The sequence below is a fragment of the Podarcis liolepis genome (assembly GCF_965112155.1).
Source record: "Podarcis liolepis genome assembly, chromosome: 5".
NCBI lineage: Eukaryota > Metazoa > Chordata > Lepidosauria > Squamata > Lacertidae > Podarcis > Podarcis liolepis.
In genome coordinates this window covers 92,731,540-92,753,838 of record NC_139556.1, presented here as the reverse complement: position 1 = coordinate 92,753,838, position 22,299 = coordinate 92,731,540, and the positions used below count along the sequence as shown (strand labels likewise).

Below are 22,299 nucleotides of genomic sequence, written 5' to 3'. Positions count from 1 at the left end.
TTTGTATATCACTTTTTAGAAAGAAAGAAAGAAAGAAAGAAAGAAAGAAAGAAAGAAAGAAAGAAAGAAAGAAAGAAAGAAAGGACTTGAAATTGCATGTTGTAAGGCTGTGAGATTGTGAGACTCAGATCATTTACTCCAGATTGGTTGTACTGATTTCATTTGGAGTGCTCTAGAGCAGGACAGAATTAGCCACTTGGTAAAACTAACTGGTCCTGCCAACCTAGCAGTTCGAAAGCACTTCAAAGTGCAAGTAGATAAATAGGTACCGCTCCGGCGGGAAGGTAAACAGCGTTTCCGTGCGCTGCTCTGGTTTGCCAGAAGCGGCTTAGTCATGCTGGCCACATGACCCAGAAGGTGTCTGCGGACAAACGCCAGCTCCCTCGGCCCATAGAGTGAGATGAGCGTGCAACTCCAGAGTCAGTCACGACTGGACCTAATGGTCAGGGGTCCCTTTACCTTTACCTAAAACTAACTGGAAGTTCTGGAAGCATGCAGGGCGCTCCCTGTCTTTGGAGACAAAAGTGCAATTCCAGGGTCTCCATCAGAGGGTCTTTCACATCCCATGGTGCTAGGCTTTCCACAGATTAAATGCGGGACCACCTGCAGTCTGCGACTGAGTTATGGCTCTGCATTTACTTTCAAGCATGCAAATGGGTTGCAAGCTGCATATAATGTATAACCATTGCAGCCTGTTTTAATCGATATATTAGTCATCTAAAGCCTTTGCTGATTAATGGGTGGGTGCCAATTTTAATTAGGGGTGGGATGTTTTAATCAGTGGCTATGCTTAAGGCGCTTTTGACTTTATTAAAGTTGCCCCTTCCTTGTAATAATGAGCGGTAGGTTTAGTAATTTGTTTGTGACACACACACACACACACACAGAGAGAGAGAGAGAGAGAGAGAGAGAACAAGCTTCCTCAGCTATATCCATAACTGGATTTTGAAAGGCACACACAGACTCCTGCTGTATCCAAAGAGCCAGATCAAGAAGCAAAATTGTAATCTTTTATTGCCAAAAATCTGTTCAGAGAAAGTGAAGGGTGAAGAATTCGATCCTTCTTGCCTATTCTCCTTCCACCCAAACAGATGTCAGGTACCATTGCCAGTGTTCTGTGGCTTGATCCGGCATCTCAGCCAGGACAAATACATGGACGGCTGTCCATTGTTGTGTGTGTATAATGTTGTGTCAATGCCACGTTCCGAGGGAGCATGCAGAACACATTTCCCACAAGGCATCCTCCTGCCACAGTGTGCAGGGAACCAATAACCTGTGCCAGGGGTGGGATACCTTTTTCAAGTCAAGGTCCGCATTCTGGAATGCTTCTAGTTTCCACACCTGCCCACACACCCCTCTCTACCCTCTATGGTTTTCCTCACCATTTGGCAAGCTTGCCAAGTGCTTCCAAACACACTGAATGGTAAATGGCCCTCTGTACGGATCCTGTCTGAGGTAGCATCAGGGATGGTAGAGAAAAGTTCTGCCTTCTGAGATTAATCTGTAATGGGCCACTGAAACATACAAATCACCACTTAATGCTATAGGCAAGGAGTGGTGAACATACTTGTAAAAACTGATCTTGTACTGTTCAGTTAATCTTTTTTTCTTTTTTCCAATGTCAGTTCTCCTTGTATAAAACCTCAAACTTTTGTCAGGTAATGTGGCACTTACTATAAGTTTTTTTTAGAATCATAAAATCAGGCCTGGCCTTAGCACCCAGCTCCCTCAGGCAACTGCGAGGTCCCAGAGGTAAGCCGCCATTTTGAATTTTTCTCAGTGCCTTCAAGTTAGCATCACTCTGAACAGACTGTGGGAAATTCAAAATGTTGTCTTGCAGCTGCCTGCTACCACCACAGGTAAATCCAGGGCCAGTCACCCAACAACATAGGCCTGAAACCTGAAGTTCAAAGATCTTCTAGTCACTCAGCTTCAAGACAAAACTTTATTTTTAAAATGTTCTTAGACAGGGGAATGATTTGCTGAGATGCTTACTTTGGGAAATGACCCCTGTTGATTTCACTTGGGAAATTAGGATATATTGTGGTGGTGCATAGTTTGCCGTAGCTCTTGTAAGGCAGGGTTGTGATCCAAAGTCAGAAGAGACTCCCTGTGCTCATTTGTCACCTGCTCAGAAAACATTATTGGATGCTTCCCAGCCAGGTTAAAGAGCTGAATCTTACACTGCATGCAAATCTGTCTGGAGACTTCTTAGTAATAGCAAGGCAGGAAAGGAGGCTTGAGCTGATAATTGATCAGTGGTTTTTGCTAAAACATCAGCCACTGGGGTCACAATTGTGTGGACTGAGGGGGCTTCAGGGTGGAAATTTACTGCAGAATCAGTGCTGCTCACAGATATACTCCCCCCCTCATTGTCCACATGATGGCATTGTCATCAAAATGTCTGCCCATTCATGCCAGATTCATTCGTTCCACATGAAATTCAATGAGTAAAAATAACCTGTTCTAAATCTGCACTCAGTGCTAGTATCATAGATGCTTTGAGATATTGGGGCAGGGCAATTTTTCATTCATATGCTGGTGTTTGTGTGGGTTGCATCTGCTTCCTCACCTTTCCTTCCATTTGCTCTGCACCTGCTTTGCTCGGACCATGAGAAGGGGTCCACCATAACTTTCCTGCCAGCCTTGCTTTCTGAGGATGGGATCAAGCGATTTCGTGTAAAGTGGCCCAAACAACGGGAGCATTCCAATTTCCACAAATTTCCCAGGCATGTTCACATTTCAACAGCTTGATTCAGAGGAGCTGCCCTCCCATGATCTCCACCCAGTTCACATGAGTGATTACTCCTTGAAGAATGTCACTGTATACATTGATCTTTTTTACCTTAAAATAAATACTTAAGTTTTCCGCATGGCCTCTGCACCACACAAGGCTTATTCAGGTAAATATCAGTTCTGATTGATCTCAGTATTATCATTCCTTTTTTAAAGGATATCTCCCAACCCACCGCAAAAGCACAAGCCTCAATTTTGTCCGTTGTCTCACAAGGCTGTTGCACCATTGTATACTTAGGTGTTTTTGTTTTTTTTAAAGAAATACTTGTTCCCACGCATAGAATAGAGAAAGATGGTGGAGGGTGAGGGAGGAACAACCACGAGGAGAACCCCCCAAAACCAGTATAGATACATTCTGTCAAGCTCTACTGACTGGTGTTGATGGAAAGCAGCAGAATAGCAATGAATATAGTGTCTGGAAAAACTGGAGTTTGTGGGTCAATCAAATACAAGCCACTTAACTCCTGCAATGTTCACAGAACCTAAATGGAACAAAGGAGCTATTTCCAAATAAAAGCAAATCAGGAAAACCAGTGTAATAGACTCGGCATTCTCAGGGAACGGTCGATGGCACGGTAAGGTGTTGACAGTTTCAAGGAAGCAATGTGCTGCGAAGGCTAAAATTTTACACACTAAAGAAACCCGAGCTGTGTGACGGCTAGAGGTGACAGGTGGCACCAGAGATTTGATGCTAAGGGTTTTGTCTCAGACTTCAGGCAGCTCTGTTGGTGAGAGGGAAGGGATTTTCTAGACATATCGAGTGACATCTATTCCCTTTTCCTATTTAGCAGAGGCTTTGAGAAAGTTTCGGCCTTGGAGTAGATTCTGATTTTTTGATTTAAAAAATTGACTTACGGGCGACTTGAAGATGCCTGCTTTGCACTTTCTGTGGAAGGAGTTAAGAGTCAAATTATTTCCTCTGCAAGCCATCGCGATGGGTGAGATTATTCATTTGCGAGCACACTTGCATCTCTACATAATTGGCCCAAGCCATTGGGGGGTGGGTGGGATTCATTTAGTTCATGTTTTAATGCAGACCTACTTGGTTTTCTCAAATACAGCTGTACTCCAAAATCCACATTGCTCTGAATCTCATGATATAGTTCTGCAATGAAAGTGTTACATGAAAACTGGTATGCTAGTGAAAACAAAATTAATAACTAACATCAGTGAAAATAACATACACAACTACATTGTATGGCAGAAAATGGCTTGCAAAAATACAAGCTTCTCATCCCCCCCCAATCTTAAGTTTAGTTCTCCACATTTCCACATCAGTTTGAGACTTAAAAGTCCTATGAAAATTCACCAGCATTTTAGTGTGAAAATCTCCTAATAATACACGTTTGCAAAGCAATGTCCTCTTCTATAATGGATTCTTGTTTGCTATTTTCACTAATATATATGTATTTTAATGCATATGCTTCCCCAGTACTTGCATTTCGTACACATTCCTTGACTGAAGAACTGTATTGCAAAATTCAGCATTGTGTGAATTTCAAGGGATGGCTCTGTTTTGCTTTGTGCATTGTTTCAGAAAGTGCAAATTAGGTAGGTTTCACCTTCCAGAGCGAATTTCGCCCCCATCTCAATTCAGAACGCTTCAAGACCAGCCACATTTGGGCAAACCTCAGGGTCACATGACTGAAGGAGGGGAGGTAAACTTTCCCCTAGACTCCATCAGTTCAAGCGCACCAGTTCTGGCACCAAGAGAGGAAACAATATCTCCCCTTGGCAAGCGAGCGATTCGGTTGTAGGTACCCGCTTTTGAGGGAGTAGCAGGACCTTTACGAAGGTCTTAATTTCTACCAAGAGCAAAGGAGTTCTAGGATAGAATAAGGATGCATTGAACTACATGAGGTCGAGAGATAAGTGGATGGCAGGTTTCACAGCCCTGAAGCAATTCTGCCTGGGTCACAGGGGTCCCATGAGCGTATTGTACAGACAAATCTCAAACCCAGATGCTGGAGGAGATGCTATCTAAATTGAGTGCGAGTCAAGAGATCTGGCAACAGAGCTGGGATTCTGTTACACTGAGTGCAGGAATATGGAATGTGCTGCTAGCATCTTAAAGCCATTAAGAGCGAAACGATTGTTAAGATAAAGCAAGGGAGTTGGCGGCTGGGAAAGGGTGAGGAGGGAACAGAGAGTACGGCTGCCAGCTAGATTTCGGTTAATTTTTCATGTGAATTTATTGCTGGGTATAAGAGCGATTGAATTAGTAGGGCTGGCAGGAACTAGGCCATGGTAAAAGCTTCCTGCTCTCAGTTTAGCTCTCCGCCCATATGGAGCACGGCCTCAGCTGTCTACAGCAGCCTCGCTGCACTTAGATTGTTAGGGCTGCACAGCAAAGTAGACTGCTTTCCTGCGGTGAGACAGGTGAACAAGAACGAGACTCCCGCTGCCGCTGCTGCTGCCTCTTCTTATTCTTACCAAAAAAAAAATTGGGACTTTACTGGTTTTACCAGGTGATTTCTCTCAGGACGCAATCCCAAGCTGCAGGTGCGATCGGATGCCCTAGCATGCTTCCAAAATATTGCAAGGTAAGCCATTGGGGGTGTTGCTACAAACAAGCGCCTTGGAAAACAAGGAAGGAGGAAAAATGCAGTGCAGAAAGGGAGATCTTGCTAAAAAGTGCATGTCCAAATGGAAGGGCCCTTCTTCATGTGCAACCACAGGGCAATGGCTTTCCCTAGAAATGTCTCGTCTGTTCTGTAAGGCCTACTTCGTATGCTGTTGGGATGGCTTTAAAGCCAAGGTCGGTTTGCCTGGTGTCTCCTGGCAGCAGCAGCAGCACTGAAGTTACTGGGAGGGGCAAGGTCTGGGCTGCACTGGTGAACTATAAGTGAGTGTTTTCTCTTTAGACTCCATGGCAGTATTCATAAGGCTTTACCTACTCCTGTGGGTGGAGAGCAAATGCACAGTCATTCAGAACTAGTTGCATCAGTTGCCACTGGAAAGAGGCAAGCCTTTTTGAAAACTTCATAGTGGCTTGCCTTTTCTGCAGAATCAAATTCCATAGCAGAAACAGGAAAGCACACAGCAGGGTACAGGGCATTGTTGGTGTTTGCAATCTCCTTTGGATTGCTGGGTCTGCTCTCTGCTTTCCTCTGCAGTCGTAGCCATGCAGTTCGCATCCAGATTATTAGCTGGGTTGAGTTTTGCTTTTTGCTTTTTTTCCATAGATCGTTTTTTAAAACCTCCTTAGAGAGTCTATTTGTAAATTTCATCAAAGATAACATTTATAATTCATCTAGCAATTTCAGTCACTTACTAACATAATTTCCACATTTCCCCCTGTTTATTAAGTTTATTTCACTTCCCTGAAGTTATTTCACTTCACTTTCATCATCCAGTTTGATGAATTCCAGCACATTCTTCCCTAAAGAGAAGATTAAAAATCTGTGCGTGTGGCAGGCAGACAATGGGGGGGAGGGGGAGGGGGGAGTAAATGCTAATAAATTTACATTCTAGTAACATTTAGCAGTAGCTCTAAATAAAAAGAAGGTAGTAATGCAGCTGCTTCAAAAGTTCAGACACCAGGACATGTGGAGTTAAGAGGTGTTTTTTTACTGCCATTAGCTTTCCATACTGGTGTGTGAGCAAACAGTCCCATTGCTTGGGATTAATTCAGTTCGTTTCACTGCTCCTTCTTCAGTACTGTGTAGAGGACTGTTTCAAAAAGTTTAAGGGAGGAGCTTCAGTTGTTCAGGATCTTATTATTTTGCCTATTCTCATTATTGAGAGGGTATGTGAAATTGACTTTAGCACATTGTACTGTTCGTGTTTTTTTTTTTTTGTGTGTGTGTGTGTGTGTTTTAATGAGCCAGTTGGAGACTTATTTTAAATCAGGATTTCCCAAACGAGTCTCCAGCTGTTTTCAGGTTTCCTGTCATCCGTAGCTAGTAGGACCAGTGGTCAGGGATGATAGGAACTGTAGTCCAAAAACAGCTGGAGACCCAACTTTGGGTCTCTGTTAATTGGATGTAAAATGCAATCCTATGCATGTCTACTCAGAAGTAAGTCCCATTATGTTTAGTGCAACTTACTACTAGGTAAGCATGTGTAATGCTGTTGTTTAAAATATATAGATATACACACACAACAATGGTGGGTTAGTGCTGCGAGGCCACTTTAGCTGTGGAGAACAATCGCTGGTAGCACCTGATTTTCTGAGGGAGAAGGAAAGTTACGCGCAAATGGATTTGTTGCTTTAGATTACCGTTTGTTTTAACAATGCACCTGTCAATCCTTTCTAGGGAAATGCCCATTATCAGTGCTGTTTTTCTAGAAAAAGAGGTGAACGCCTCCCTCGTTCTCCTAGAATAGCAAGGGTGCCCACCTGAGAGGTGCCGGAACTGAGTTCCTGTGAGTTCCCCCTGGGGAAAAAAGCCCTGCTCATTATTAAAATGGGTAGGGAATCTGTGTGGATGTGTAAGGAGGGTTTGTACAGCTGGCCACGGTGGAGAGAGGGCCACAGCATAAAAAAAAAAAAATCTAGCTGTAGGAATTCTAAAGCAGTTTACAAAGTAAATTAAAACCAAGTCATCAGCTAAACAAGAGTAAGGGGGATCCAACACAATCTAGGTAAAGGTAGAGGGATCCCTGACCATTAGGTCCAGTCGTGGACGACTCTGGGGTTGCGGTGCTCATCTCACTTTATTGACTGAGGGAGCCAGCGTACAGCTTCCGGGTCATGTGGCCAGCATGACTAAGCTGCTTCTGGCGAACCAGAGCAGCGCACGAAAACACCGTTTACATTCCTGCCAGAATGGTACCTATTTATCTACTTGCACTTTGACGTGCTTTCAAACTGCTAGGTTAGCAGAAGCAGGGACCGAGCAACGGGAGCTAACCCCGTCGCGGGGATTCGAACTGCTGACCTTCTGATTGGCAAGCCCTAGGCTCTGTGGTTTAACCCACAGCACCACCCGCGTCCCTCCCAACACAATCTCCTGCACCCCTTTTTACCAACGTCATATCAGCACAATTGACCATCTTTTTTACATCTTCCAATAAGGAAGGCAATTAGATTCTTAGCTTAGAACAGTTTCTTGGTGTTCACATAAGCACATAATAGAAGCTGGCTCTCCACGAGGTAGTCCGACCTATGGAGGGCATTTGGGGAGTCAGCCTTGAACTCCAGATGAAATCAGTTGCGCATGTTCTTTTGTACTGCGCCGGTATCAGTTGGTTGCTAGTAGGGAATGGTTTTCAGATGAATGTAAGGTAGCCTTCCTTATATCTACTCAGGATGGGGACAGGAGGGAGAGAGTAGTCAGGTTTCTGCAACACACAAGAATTCGTGAGGATTCAAGAATGCTGTACAACACTAACTTAAGTGTTAGATGCAAAGTCTTCCCCCCCCAGCACCCCGTTATCACTAAAGTATATGAACAACAAAGTCCTTTTTCTGCTAACCATTCTTGTTATACTAATCAAATCTTACTGAACAGTTTCATGTCAACCCACTATAATTACTTGCAGGGCCGGCCTACCCACTAACCGCATGGAGACCTTTGCCTGCTGTTAGATTTTGAACAGTATTTGCTGCTTCCACAGCAAAAACAGTGGCAGCGCAGGTGTTTTTTGGGGCCACCTGACCCACAGGCAAAGCATTACTGACTGAGAAGATGGCCCTGGAGAGCTAAACACCACCAACAACATGAGGAGGAATCAGAGAAGGTTATGACACTGGTCTTCAGCCAGCAGAATGTTGAGTGCTGCCCCTGATTCCGTGTGGCTATATAGCATCCTGTTTCCTCCATTAGCATAGCTTTGCGATACGATGTACAGTCTTCTTTTTTGTTCTCCCTTGCGTCCTGAGTTCGAGTGTCTTCAAAGCCCATGACGCCTTTGGTAAAGGCTGTTCTCCAACTGGAGCGCTCGCAGGCCAGTGTTTCCCAGTTGTCAGTGTTTACTACATTTTTTTAAAATTTGCCTTGAGACAGTCTTTAAACCTCTTTTGTTGACCACCAGCATTACGCTTCCCATTTTTAAGTTTGGAATAGAGTAGTTGCTTTGGAGGATGATCATCAGGCATCTGCAAAACATGACCAGTCCAACGAAGTTGATGTTGAAGAATCATTGCTTCAACACTGTATAGCTAATCTATCCCTTACATACCCAATAGGTCACTGTGGTCTATGGGAGAAGTTTCCAAAGATATAAGAAGCAGGGCTTTCCGTGTGGCTTCCCCTGTACTGTGGAACAGCATTCCTGTCAAGATATGGCAGGCACTTTCCAGAAACAATTAAATACACTTTTGTTCCAAGAAGCTTTCCCAGGTGGATGAAAGGGTCTCTGCCATGGGTGTCTATTTTGAACTGTATTGTGTTGTACAGGCAAAAAAACCCCATTTACATGGGGGTTATCTTCCGGGTCATCGCACATGTTGGTGGAGTGCGCATAACCCCATTCCGCCCCCATTCCACTATCTTCTGGTGCCAAACAGAACATGCGCATGTGCAGTCGTGTGTGTGTGTGTCAAGCGTGCACAAATTGAGATTTGCTTGTATTTTTTGTTTTGTTTTAAGCATATCTGCTGGGTGATGCTTTCATGGAAGGCGATTAATAAGTGTTTATCATTAGCAATAATAACACACACACCCCTCATTCTTCTTCTTCTGAATTTGCAAGTTTCTCCCTTCTTCCATCCTCATAGGCCATTGTCACTTGGAGCTCATCCACGCTTTGTGATCTCTAGGCATGGGTCTGAGAGGTTTTTCTTTCGTCTTCCCATTTCCGCTCAGAAAACTCTCTGTTGAATTGGAACAAGCATCAAACAGGTTTTCTGTGGATTGACATCTGTTCTGATTCAGCAGCAAAAAGCAGGTTTGCTGGGGAAAGCGTTGGGAGTCCCACCACAGGACAAACGAAAAACATCTCAGACTTCGATCTCTCTTACTGAACTTGGATATTTCTCATTTCAGTGTCTCTCACCTTTTTGGTTTCAATGAAGTAGGATGATTGCAGTCATTTCTCTTACCCAGTTTGGTAGTGTCAGGGAACTGACATCGGAGCGAGAGGCGAAGGGAAGGCTCCCAGATGATGCTGGCGAAGGACCCAGCAGCAGGGGGAGAAACAGCTCAGTAGAGGGGGAAGCCAATCAGCGCAACACCAGGGATAAAGGGGGGCAGACGGGGGAATTGGAGAGAGGGCTCCAGGACTCTTCACTGGACATCAGTGAGGAGAGCCCAGGTCCTCCACTACCCACGCCTTCCCTGCGCAGAAGACTCCCGCGCAGTGAGAGGAGGAGGAGACTGGGTGTCAAACAACTTTTATGTTGGAAGAGGTTCAAGAAACGCCCACTGATGGATCCTGCCAGTGACTGAGGCAGCCACCATGAGAAGGGGCTGTGCAGTCAGAAAGTTTTAACAAGGCAAATTAGCCAAGAAAGGCACCAGTTTACGCACGAGTAACTCATACCCATTACAGGTAGCTAACGCAGGTTCCCTGGTGTACAGATTAGAACCAAATATATGTTTTCCTCTACCTTGTGACAAAGGAAACACTTGGCTCACTATAGGGAATTTTGACCGCTCACTTGACTTGTTTATGAAGCACAACCTGTTCGTTTTATTTAGATGAAGTCTCAATAGGTTTGAGTGACTCTTAGCATGTCCTTAGTTGGTTGAGTTCCATCTCCTGCTGTCTTGGATACTTGGTTGGCCACTGCTGGTTAGGTTTGAGGGGTGTGTGGTGCAGAGTGGCTGATGTTTCGGGGCTTAGACCTGGTAAATGTGGACTCATATTTGTGATCAGGTCCATAGCAGTCTTGGGTGGGCTTGGACAAGGCACTATCAACTGTGGATGGGAGAGTCAATGCAGTTCTCATTTAAAGGTAAATCTGCCTGATTTGCTCTTTCTGAAACAATGCACAAACTGAAACACAGCCATCCTTTGAAATCCATACTTCTCTGAATGTTGCTATGCAGTACTACAGCCAAGCGATTTGCGCAAAAATGCAAATCCTAGGGTATAGTGTGCATATGTTGGTGAAAATAACATGCAAACGAGCATTATATTAGGGAGAAACATCTTCGCACAAATTTGTATTTTTGGGCAAAATTGCATACAAAAATTTGCAAGTTGGGAGAGATTAGTGCTAAAATGCTGATAATTTTTGAGAACTTTTGTTTTTTACGGGGAAGCAAACAGATGTAGAAAAGCGGAGAAATGAGTTTAAGATAGGAAAACTGAGACAAACCAAAACTGACAGATTTGCCCACCCCTACTGTTGACCCAACCTACCTTGAACAGTTGTTGTGACAAAGAACCAGCCACCCATATTACTAGAAGACAAATTTCGGTTTGTGACTGAATGTGCAGTCACCAAACAGCTGCAGCCAGCCGCAGCTTTCTGATGAGTACAGCTTGTAGGATATATCTGTTTGAAAACCCATATTTGTTGCATGCACACTTTCAAGTTTTAGTTGGGCATTTAAAATATCTTAAGTGTGTGCTGGGGGGGGGGGGAATGCAGTGAGCAAACTGGTCCAAAGCTGTGGAGAATGGACAGCTCAACTACCTCCCAATAAGTTCTGCTGTTCCTACTGAAATCCTCTCATTTCCTTTCCCCTTTGCCTTCCAATTACCTGGAGGAAGGGCTTCTTGTAACTGATGATTCTGCAGTGATCAATATTTTCCCTCACATTTAAGCTTCTGCTCATTGTTTACTATTTTTATGCAAGGGGGACCTGCAACAAAATGCTCCTTTTCAGTCAGCCAACCATGCCCTTTCCCAGGATACTGCATTCCATCCCACCTTTCTGGTTTTCTTCCTGTCAAATATCTATGTCAAGAGGAATCCCTCTACTTCCTATGGGAGCTAGGGCTCAACTGTGGAGGCAGGCAGATAGATGCGGCTGTCACTCGTTCAGTTTCTGCACAAATGCAGAAAACAATGCATTTGCTCCCATGTGATCATGCTTGCAGTGATGCATGTGAAGCTTACTGAGTGCAACATGCCATCTAAAGGATAAGCAATGTGAAAAGATTGTCATTATTGTGATTTCTTATGAAGACAGGTGCTGTGGCCCACAAAGACACTTCAGTATGATACCAGAGGCCCTCTGTAGATATACAGTCACCTGTGACTTTTTTCAGAACAAAAATAACTACTCTCTGGAGGAACCCTGTGGCAGGCTGATTTGCGTGTAGATAGTAGGAACCAGCTGCTCCAGCGTCAGAAAACAAACAGCATCGTTCACCTGGGAATCCTGCTTAGTTCCGCTGCTAAACATTTATTTGTTTCGCAGAGATTCTGAGTCGCATTTTCCATCTTAAGCGAGCGCTCAAAATGGCACCGCGTCTGATAAATGATACGGGTGACACGGCGAAGCGATAAAATCATAGAGTCATAGAATTGTAGTGCTAGAATGGGCTCTGAGGGTCATTATCATTGCAGCATTTGTGTGCACTGCCTTAATGGTGCCTTTCGTTTATGCTGCCTTTCGTTGAACATCTTCCGCTGAAATATGAAGCTGTACCCCCAAAGCATTATAAGCGAAGCAACGTTAATGGGAACCCCAGGATTAAGCTAATGATGGCGATTTTCCCAGGCAAAAAAGATCAGCAAGTATTTTCCTGAATTCCCCCATACCTGTACTGGCCACTTCACTGGCAGCATCCGCTGGACTGCAGAGAATTTGACACCTGGAGTTAGATAACAGGGACTGTGGGATCTGAGAGAGAAGGCTTGTCACCAGAACACGGATGGTTGTTGAGTTGAAGGGTTTATGTCATAGGTTTGTGTAGAAAACGCATAATTGAATTTACATGCAATTTTTGTGTGTGAACATAGACATTCTTATTGGACTGGTTGAAATGAACATATTTATGTGTTGTATATATATGGAAAATGAACAATAAAGCATTTAAAACTTTAAAAAGAGAAGAGTTTAAGGGTGCACAGCATGCAGGTGACTGGGAATAATGGCAAAATAAGCAACACCTAAATATTTTCTTCCAGGAGCTTAAGGTGGTATACATGACTACAACTCCCATCATCCCATCCCATTGTTGGCAGGGGCTGATGGGAACTGGAATCCAACAACATCTGGAGAACAGAAGTTCTCTCATCTTTTCCTGGCCTCAGGGCTGCATTCACCCTTGTCCGACCCAATGGCAAGAGGCACATTCCAGTGGTGGGTGTGGCCTAGGTGGGTGTGGCCACAGCCTCCATTTCAGGTGATCCATGTAGATGAGCTGAGAGGGAGTTTTTGCACTCTCCCTGCTCATCAGAGGGTCAGTCTGATGACCAGGGTATGGGGCAGTTTGCACCCCCATCAGGGTGCTGTGGTAAGTGAAGTGTAAACTTCTAGAAAAAAATGTCAAACTTGTTTTTGTTTTTTTAAAAAAATAAGTTTTCTTGCACCATCAAAATTGGTAGGCTCTTGCAATGGCGGCAACAGTTAAAAAAAATTCCTGGGAGGCTGGATGAAGCCCCCCAAATTGAGGATTTGCTACCCTGGATCTAGAGAGTCACAGATTAACCCTCTGTTTTTAAATGAGCAATTTGTGGTTGTCTGTTGCATCAGTGGGGCAAAATAATGGAATGTGGGATGAGGTTTACTTCTCAGTGAATCTGACATAATAATACAGATTGCATACTGTTCCTTATATTTATACACAAACACAAAGCTTCATACATTTTTTTTAAAAAGCTAACATTTAGAAAAGGCTCCTGGAATATCCTTTAGGAGGTTAGGTCCCCTTGTTGGCCACAGCTCTCTGTGGGTGAGATCCCAAAGTATATTAGATATTGCCCCTACAAATGTCAGATGCCGGCAGCGCCCTTGGTTAGTAGAGGAGGCCTCCTGCTGAAACCCAAGACTTTTCTCTCGGCTGTTTGCTGGCAGAAGTTTTCTAAAGGGCAACTCTCTCGCTTGAAGCCATTCATAGCGGCCTCAGCGCATGTGGTTTTGAAGTATCCGGCCTTTCTTCTCAGCTGGAGGCTTACAGAAGAGTCGCAACCAGGAGTGGTTCATGTGTTAGTGCAGAGCTTTCTAAATCGTTCATGTTGGGGGGACACATTTTAGACGTGCATCATTTTGTAACACAGCCATTCAGTTTTACTAGCAAACCAGAGGTTAAACTGACCCCTTTCCAGTGCGGGGAATGTTTGTGTGACACACCTACACACTGCAGCCGACACACTAATGTTTCATGATGCACAGTTTGGAAAGCTCTGTGTTAGTAGGACAAAGAACTGGGGCTCAAGCTGCCATAGAATCATACTCACCCCATTTTGATCAGATTTACGGTTTTCTTTGCAGGATCGAGCTCAGAGGAGGACAGCTGTGTTAGTTTCCAAAAGAAGCCAGCTTTGTGTTTGTGTAGCCCCAATATGTAAGGCGCCGCCGCCTCCTCCTCCTCCTCCTCCTCCTCCTCCTCCTCCTCCTCCTCCTCTTCTTCTTCTTCTTCTTCTTCTTCTTCTTCTTCTTCTTCTTCTTCCTCCTCCTCCTCCTCCTCCTCCTCCTCTTCTTCTTCTTTTAAAAAAGAGGACCTGTGAGGGGAAGAGTGAAGGAGATTTAGGTCACATCCATACCACACACTATTAAAGTAAACAGCTTCTGCTGAAGAATATTAGTTTACAGTGGTACCTCGGGTTACATACGCTTCAGGTTACAGACTCCGCTAACCCAGAAATAGTGCTTCAGGTTAAGAACTTTGCTTCAGGATGAGAACAGAAATCGTGCTCTAGCTGTGCGGCAGCAGCAGGAGACCCCATTAGCTAAAGAGGTGCTTCAGGTTAAGAACAATTTCAGGTTAAGTACGGACCTCCAGAATAAATTAAGTACTTAACCCGAGGTACCACTGTACTGTTATGTACTGAAGTTCTCACCCTGGGCCAGCAGGGGGATACTGTAGATAGTTTTCTCTCAGGTCCACATATGCAAATAAGGAATTGAAAGTGACGTTCAGTGGTTGGATAGTTACAGAAAGTTGTTACTGTTGCCATGTAGTTGAGCTCTATATAAGCAGGTTGGCTGAACCCTTCAGCCCTGTTCTGTTCTGGCCTGTGAATAAACAAGAGCTGTCTGAGGAATCACTGTGTCATCTGATATGTTCACCCACAACTTAACATTTACCCCTGACAAAGCTGCAGTTCCCAGCGCCCTTGGAAAACTACAGTTCCCGGGATTATTCGGGGGAAGCCATGTGTATTAAATGTGCTTTAAATGTAGAGTGTGGCTATGACCTCAGTGCTGGATTTGTAAGGGAGTCTGTGTGTCAGTAAAGGCATGAGAAATTCACCCAGTAGCAAGATAACTGGACTGACTCTTGATTGCATAGAAGTCAATAAGTACCTGCAAGGTCAGAATCAGGTTCTGAGTCTTCCCCGTGGTGGCCTGCAGGTCATTCTCTCTAGGGCTGAAAGCCTCTGACAAGTGGCATAAACAGCATTTATGAAATCAGGCTCCGTCCATATTGTGTGCAAGCTCATGTATGAACAACCCTTTTGAGAAGTGCGCCGAAAGCAAAGTAGATGCAAATAGTAAACTGTGAGTAATTACAATGCAGCCAGGCAAAGCAGAAGCAAAGTAGGTATCACAGGACTATCATCTAATATAATTACACTACAGAAAGAAGAGAAATGCAAGCACGTTCATGCATTTGTAAACCCCAAGGGCTTACGAAACAGCAGACTTAAATTTCATGGCTCTCTGGGTTAGGCTTACTAGGCAGCTTTTGTTTCCAGGGATGCTTTTGTTTAAAGTTCCCTCTTAACCAAGACCATCAGGATACAAAAGAGAATGGATGGCACCTTATTTTTGGAAATCGCAGCATTATGCAACACATACGAGCCTTCTCTTCTCCTTCCCTCCCAAATGCTGCTGCTCTGGTATATGCCATGTTCTAAGTGATTTTGGATTTGTCCGCCCTGTGTTTGCTGAATAGCCATGGCATTTTATCAGAGACTGATTTTTGGTGTTCTGCCAGCCTGGGAAAACACCTTGCCTTCATGTCCCAGGCAGGGTGTTCCGTCCCACAAAGGCACCCGACCTTGAAGGTGTGCATTGTTATCAAGCAAAGAGAAATCAAGAGATGTCGTTCCTTGCCTAAATTGTCCCGATCTTTTATCCCACCACTCTGTAATCCCACCGCTATTCCTGCAGGTGTGAATGCCTCTATACTTTTATATAGGAATGTTGTGCCTCTAGACCAGGCATAGGCGAACTCGGCCCTCCAGATGTTTTGGGACTACAACTCCCATCTTCCCTAGCTAACAGGACCAGTGGTCAAGGATGATGGGAGTTGTAGTCCTAAAACATCTGGAGGGCCGAGTTTGCCTATGCCTGCTCTAGACCTTGAAGCCATTGTGTACCTGCATGGTATTTGGCACATGACATACCGATCTTTCCAAATGACTTTTAAATACCTCCCCAACCCGCCCAGTTAATCAATTTGTACGGTAGTCAAAATGCAATTTTAGGGACTTATTAACATCCATATAATTAACCTTAGTTTTCCCAGCTGCCTCTCTTTTAATTAAATTCACAGATATGATTCAAACTGCCCTTTAAAAGCAGAAAGTTCCTTAATTATTTTCTGCATTAATTAGCAGACCGGTAGGCTTTTGTTATATATATAGTTGAATCACTATGCTTTGTAAACAAGTTGCATGAATGCGATGCATTGGAATTGCTGCAATGATTAGTGATGAGGGTGGAGTCCAAAAAATTCGGGTGGGTACAGAATTTCATGGGTTTTTTCCCTGGTTCCTTTAGAGTTGGACCCTTAAATTCTCCAAACTAAGGGCATCCAATGTTGTACCCTCCCAATGTTGTCGGACTACGACTCCCATCAGCACTAGCCAGTATGGGCAACGGTGGGTAGAGAGAGTAAAACCCACCCACCCTTCTTACCACACTAGAACACATGGGCATCCAGTGAAGTGGAATGTTGGGAGATACAGGGCAGATAAAAGGAAGCACTTCTTCACACAGGGCAAAGTTGCACCAGGGAACAGGAGGCAGTGATGACTACCAGCTTGAATGTCAGGGACCGGCCGGATGAGGCAAAGTGGTGGGAGCTCCAAAGATGACACCTTCGAGCCTGGATCCTGGTGGTGGGACTCTGAGGAGCAGTCAGCAGAAGGGGCGAGCTGGGAGCTGATAGAAGTAGGAGACTTGAGTGATCAAGGGTGGTTGGGAGACTGCCGAGACCACATAACACTGGTCTTGAAAGACCTACATTGGCTCCCAGTACGTTTCCGAGCACAATTCAAAGTGTTGGTGCTGACCTTTAAAGCCCTAAATGGCCTCAGCCCAGTATACCTGAAGGAGCGTCTCCACCTCCATTGTTCTACCCTGGACACTGAGGTCCAGCACCGATGGCCTTCTGGTGGTTCCCTCACTGCGAGAAGCCAAGTTACAGGGAACCAGGCAGAGAACCTTCTCGGTAGTGGCACCCACCCTGTGGAACGCCCTCCCACCAGATTATTATTATTATTAGGACCCTCCAGGACAGGATTAGAAGCTGAGAGTCACAGTGTAGGGGCAGACAGTCCCCGTCCTGATGACTCTCCTCCCCCTCTGACCCCTCGCTTTAGGAGAGTCCTGCATGTTGCTGAGCAATTTGTCAGACAGGCCCAGAGGAGGAGTCCACCCCCTCGACATAGCCTCCATTTGCTTGGGAGGGATCCAGAGAGAAAAGCTAGAGGGGGGGTGGGGTGCCTAGATCTTAGTTTCAGGAAGGCCTCTGTAGAGTGAAGGTGAACCAGGGACACTGCTGTGTTGTTTTCTGCTAGTAAAAAGCAAATTGCATTCCGTGCCTTCTCTCTCTCTCTCTCTCTCTCTCTCTCTCTCTCTCTCTCTCTGTGTGTGTGTGTGTTGAAACAAAATAAAAAAATTCCTTCGAGAGCCAGTGTGGTGTAGTGGTTAAGAGCGGTAGTCTCGTAATCTGGGGAACCGGGTTTGATTCCCCGCTCCTCCACATGCAGCTGCTGGGTGACCTTGGGCCAGTCACACTCCTTTGAAGTCTCTCAGCCCCACTCACCTCACAGAGTGTTTGTTGTGGGGGAGGAAGGGAAAGCCACTTTGAGACTCCTGAAGGGGAGTGAAAGGCGGGATATCAAATCCAAACGCTTCTTCTTCTTCCAGTAGCACCTTAGAGACCAACTAAGTTTGTTATTGGTATGAGCTTTCATGTGCATGCACACTTCTGAAGTATCTGAAGAAGTGTGCATGCACACGAAAGCTCATACCAATAACAAACTTAGTTGGTCTCTAAGGTGCTACTGGAAGGAATTTTTTTATTTTGTTTCGACTATGGCAGACTAACATGGCTAAGGTAAAGGTAAAGGGACCCCTGATCATTAGGTCCAGTCGTGACCAACTCTGGGGTTGTGGCGCTCATCTCGCTTTATTGGCCAAGGGAGCCGGCGTACAGCTTCCGGGTTGTGTGGCCAGCATGACTAAGCCACTTTTGGCGAACCAGAGCAGCGCACGGAAACGCCATTTACCTTCCCACCGGAGCGGTACCTATTTATCTACTTGCACTTTGACGTGCTTTCGAACTGCTAGGTTGGCAGGAGCAGGGACTGAGCAACGGGAGCTCACCCTGTTGCGGGGATTCGAACCACCGACCTTCTGATCGGCAAGTCCTAGGCTCTGTGGTTTAACCCACAGCACTAACATGGCTACCTACCTGTAACTCTGTGTGTGTGTGTGTGTGTGTGTGTGTGTGCCTGCCCTGTGGATGACCTGACTCCTGGACAGCTCCTTGACATAGGATGGCTTTAGACATAGGATTTAGACTAAATCAAGGAGGAGAAGGCTATTGATGGCTACTAGCTGTGGTGGCTACATTCTACCTGTGGAATCTGTGCCTCTGGATGCTAGTTGCTGGAAATTACAGGTGTGCAGAGTGCTGTTGCCTTCAAGCCCACCTTTGTGCTTCTATTGGCACCTGGTTGGCCACTCAGAGGACAGGATGCTGAACTAGATGGACACAACGGAACTACCAGTCCTCAGAGGAGGGTGCCCATAGCATCTCTGCATGAGTCATGGTGCTGGACTTGCTTCCCTTCAATCAGGAAGCATGCCCAGAACAGTGGGAAGTGGCGCCCTTGAGGGTAAGCAATTTTTACTCTTAGGGCCCAAACAGGCATGCATGCATGCATGCTATAGATTCAAAGCACCTTCCCCCTCCCCACCAAAAGAATAATGGGAACTGTAGTTTAGCTCTCAGAGATTTATAATTCTCAACACCCTTAATAAACTATAGTTCTCAGCAGTGTAGAAATATGCTTTAAATGTGCTTTAAATTTATGGTGTGTGCACAGCTAATGGAAACTTCCCTCCTGAACTAATAATTTAAGCCTTTAGGTAACTTCCAGCCTACTCTGGCAGGAGAGAAAGAATTAACGTCCCCTTCCCCATTTAACACCAATGGGGAAGAGACACATTAAATGCTGCCATGTGTTTAATGTCACACCTGTTTTTGACCCTTACAGACTCTAAAAGTAAATATTTTCAAGCAGGCTGACAATTTTAAATCAGAGAGGGAAAGAAATCAAGAGTTTGGCAGCTGGAGTTCAGTCTGAAAGGAGCTTGCAAATGAGACCTCTTCATATTTGGCAGATCTTGAAGGCTTTCAAAGTCTCTTTTTTGTCTTGTGGTTCTCAACCGCACACAGACTTTTTGCTTCTTATTCATTGCCCTTAGGTCTGGGAACTTTTGCCACTAGCATTGTAATGTCACGAATTTTACAGAACATGTGTTTAGACATCACATGTTTGCTCTCTGGAAAGGGTTTTTTTCCTTCTTTTTTTGCAGAGTCATGCCTAACTGAGCAGCTGCCAAAGGGCAGCTACTGTGTGCTGGATTCTGAGGACAAATTGTGCGTTTTCAGTTTCCCAGCTGCTTATTCTTTCTCGGGGAAGATAAATTAAACTCCCTGCTTCATCTCTAAACGAGCTCATGTTTGTTGCCTACTTGCAGGCGAGGTTGTATAATTTCACTGACACACCTCTGTAGGGAGAGAGAAGCTTTCATAGAATCACATAATTATAGAGTTGGAAGGGACCCCAGGGGTCATCTAGTCCAACCCCCAGCAATGCAGGGATCTCAACTAAAGCATCCATGACAGATGGCCATCCAACCTCTGCTTAAAAACTTCCAAGGAAGGAGAGTCTGCAACCTATGGGACCGCCTCTCTTGGTATGCCCCGTGGAGGACCTTAAGGTCCACAAATGACAACACTTTGGAGGTCCCAAGGCGCAAGGTGGCTAGGTTGGTCTCAACTAGGGCCAGGGCCTTTTCAGTACTGGCCCCGACTTGGTGGAACGCTCTGTCACAAGAGACTAGGGCCCTGCGGGACTTGACATCTTTCCGCAGGGCCTGAAGGCAGCCCCGTTGAGGGAATTTTTTAATGTTTGATGTCTTATTGTGTTTTTAATATTCTGTTGGAAGCTGCCCAGAGTAGCTGGGGAAACCGAGCCAGATGGGCAGGGTATAAATAAATAAATTATTATTATTATTATTATTATTATTATTATTATTATTATTATGCATGTGGAGCTGCTGCAACTATAGGCAGGAGAACTGAGAATGATGAATAGCTCCTCCATTGTGAACCTGCACCATCTCTGGACCAGTGAAGGAGCATCCCCTCCACAAAGGAAGTGGAGGGAAATAATTTGTCCTCGGGTCCTTTGGGGGGGGTGTTTCACCTTTAAGAGAAAGAATTCTGTACATGCTCAGAGGTGCCCTGCCTGAGATACCGGGCTTTGGGCTCTGCATAATCTCGATTGTGTGACTTCACAGTGGCGACTTCATCCTTCACTGTACTAAATAATGTATAGCAACAGAGAAAGCAGAGATGCTTAAGCTTTCTGGAATTGGGAACTTTTAATAGCATGATGGCTTCAACGCTGAGAACGCTTTAAGAAGCATTTCTCATTATGGGAAAATTCCCGTCAGTGCTGTTGTGTTCTTTTTCCTCTTTGTCCTCTCTGTTTAATGATACAGTAACATTAGAGGTCTTATTTCTCTTTTGAGATACACAGGCACCTGACTGTGAGTTGGCTGTTTTATTCAAAGGCTCCCCGTGGCTGCTCCCGCTGAAGGAGAACAAAGCTGCCATAGAAAACAACCGCATATGGCATATCCAGTACAGAGTGGAAAATTAATAATGGATAAATAATTCAAGGTGGGCATAAATGGGGTGAATGTACCAAGACCAGAGGTGCCTGGCTCCTGCTATCATGCCACACAAGCAAATAATGCCAGCATTAGGTGGAGAAATCCTTTAAAGGAAAAGTTTCTAGCTTTTGAAAATAAGTTTGAAAGTGAGCCATGCCTGGTGCAATCTCACTTTGTGTCTGTTTGCGTTTGTGTGTTAGCAGTACAGATGGAGGGGGGGGGGGTTTGGTCTGCAGTTTTAAGAAAAGCAACCTAATTTTCAGCTCCAAGACTAGTAGGTGCATTGCAACACAACTTATACTTTGGAATTTGCACAGCTCTGAATTGTGCGATGCTGCCCCCAGCTCAGAAAAGTACCAAAATGTATCTGGGAAAAATACATATTTAGAAATGCATACGTTAAGGCAAAATTGATATTTAAAAGTGTCGTTTGTGTTAAAATACTATTTAAATATGCATTTAATCTTAAATTTTCGTGCAGATGTGGGGGGGGAATCAGAGATTTATATGGAAATGGGATGGAATGGTTTTATGAATGAACACGTGTAATTGACACGAATTGGAACTAGACTGAGCCTTCCACCCTTGGTAGGTTTTCTGGCATGCAGCTGATGGGATACATCAGTTGTTTGCAAAGCTCTGTGCACCATGATTAGGGGAGTCAACTTTGCAAATCACAGAACTTCAATAATTTCATTATAGGAAACTGACATAAACCAGGTTTATGTCAGATGGCTGCCAAAACACTCATTCATCTTTAACCCAACACTTTGAAGCTCTTGGAAGCCACCCAGAGTGGCTGGGGAAACTCAGCCAGATGGGCGGGGTATAAATAATAAATTATTATTATTATTATTTATTTGAATTCCCAGACTCATTGACATATGCTGAGGATGTAGTTGATCTCCAAAATCTGTCTGCACTAGCTCCGCATTCGCATTAGCGCTGATCTGCTGCTCTTCCCATAATACTACTTTCATTCTCGGTAGCAACTATATGGAATCACTTCAAGGGTCAGAAAGAGAAAAGGCTAATAATCTGCAGGAGACTCTGCTAACTCAGGTGTAAATCACCAGCGCTAATACCAGTAGAGGCATGTCATTTCCCCTCTGGGAAACCTCCTTTCTTCTTTTCCCTGCACAGGCAGGTGAGATTAAAGTCCTGGAATTAGTCGCTTCGTGTGGAGAGGTGAGAGCCTGCCATTTCAGAATGGCTTGATTATCTCAGGATGTGTTCAAAAGGAAAAACACATACAATTTCCTGCCAGAAATTGTTTTGTTCAGGTTGCTTCCTTAATGCTGGCAACTTTCTGCAGAGTGGAAAAGCCACTGTTCCACTTTTCAGTAAG

General features: G+C 44.7%; 1 protein-coding gene across 5 annotated transcripts in view; it reads left to right on the top strand.

Moving 5' to 3' along the window:
* PEX5L (peroxisomal biogenesis factor 5 like) overlaps window positions 1-22,299 on the top strand; it is a 173,027-nt gene that overhangs the window by 33,521 nt on the left and 117,207 nt on the right. The window lies entirely within an intron of this gene.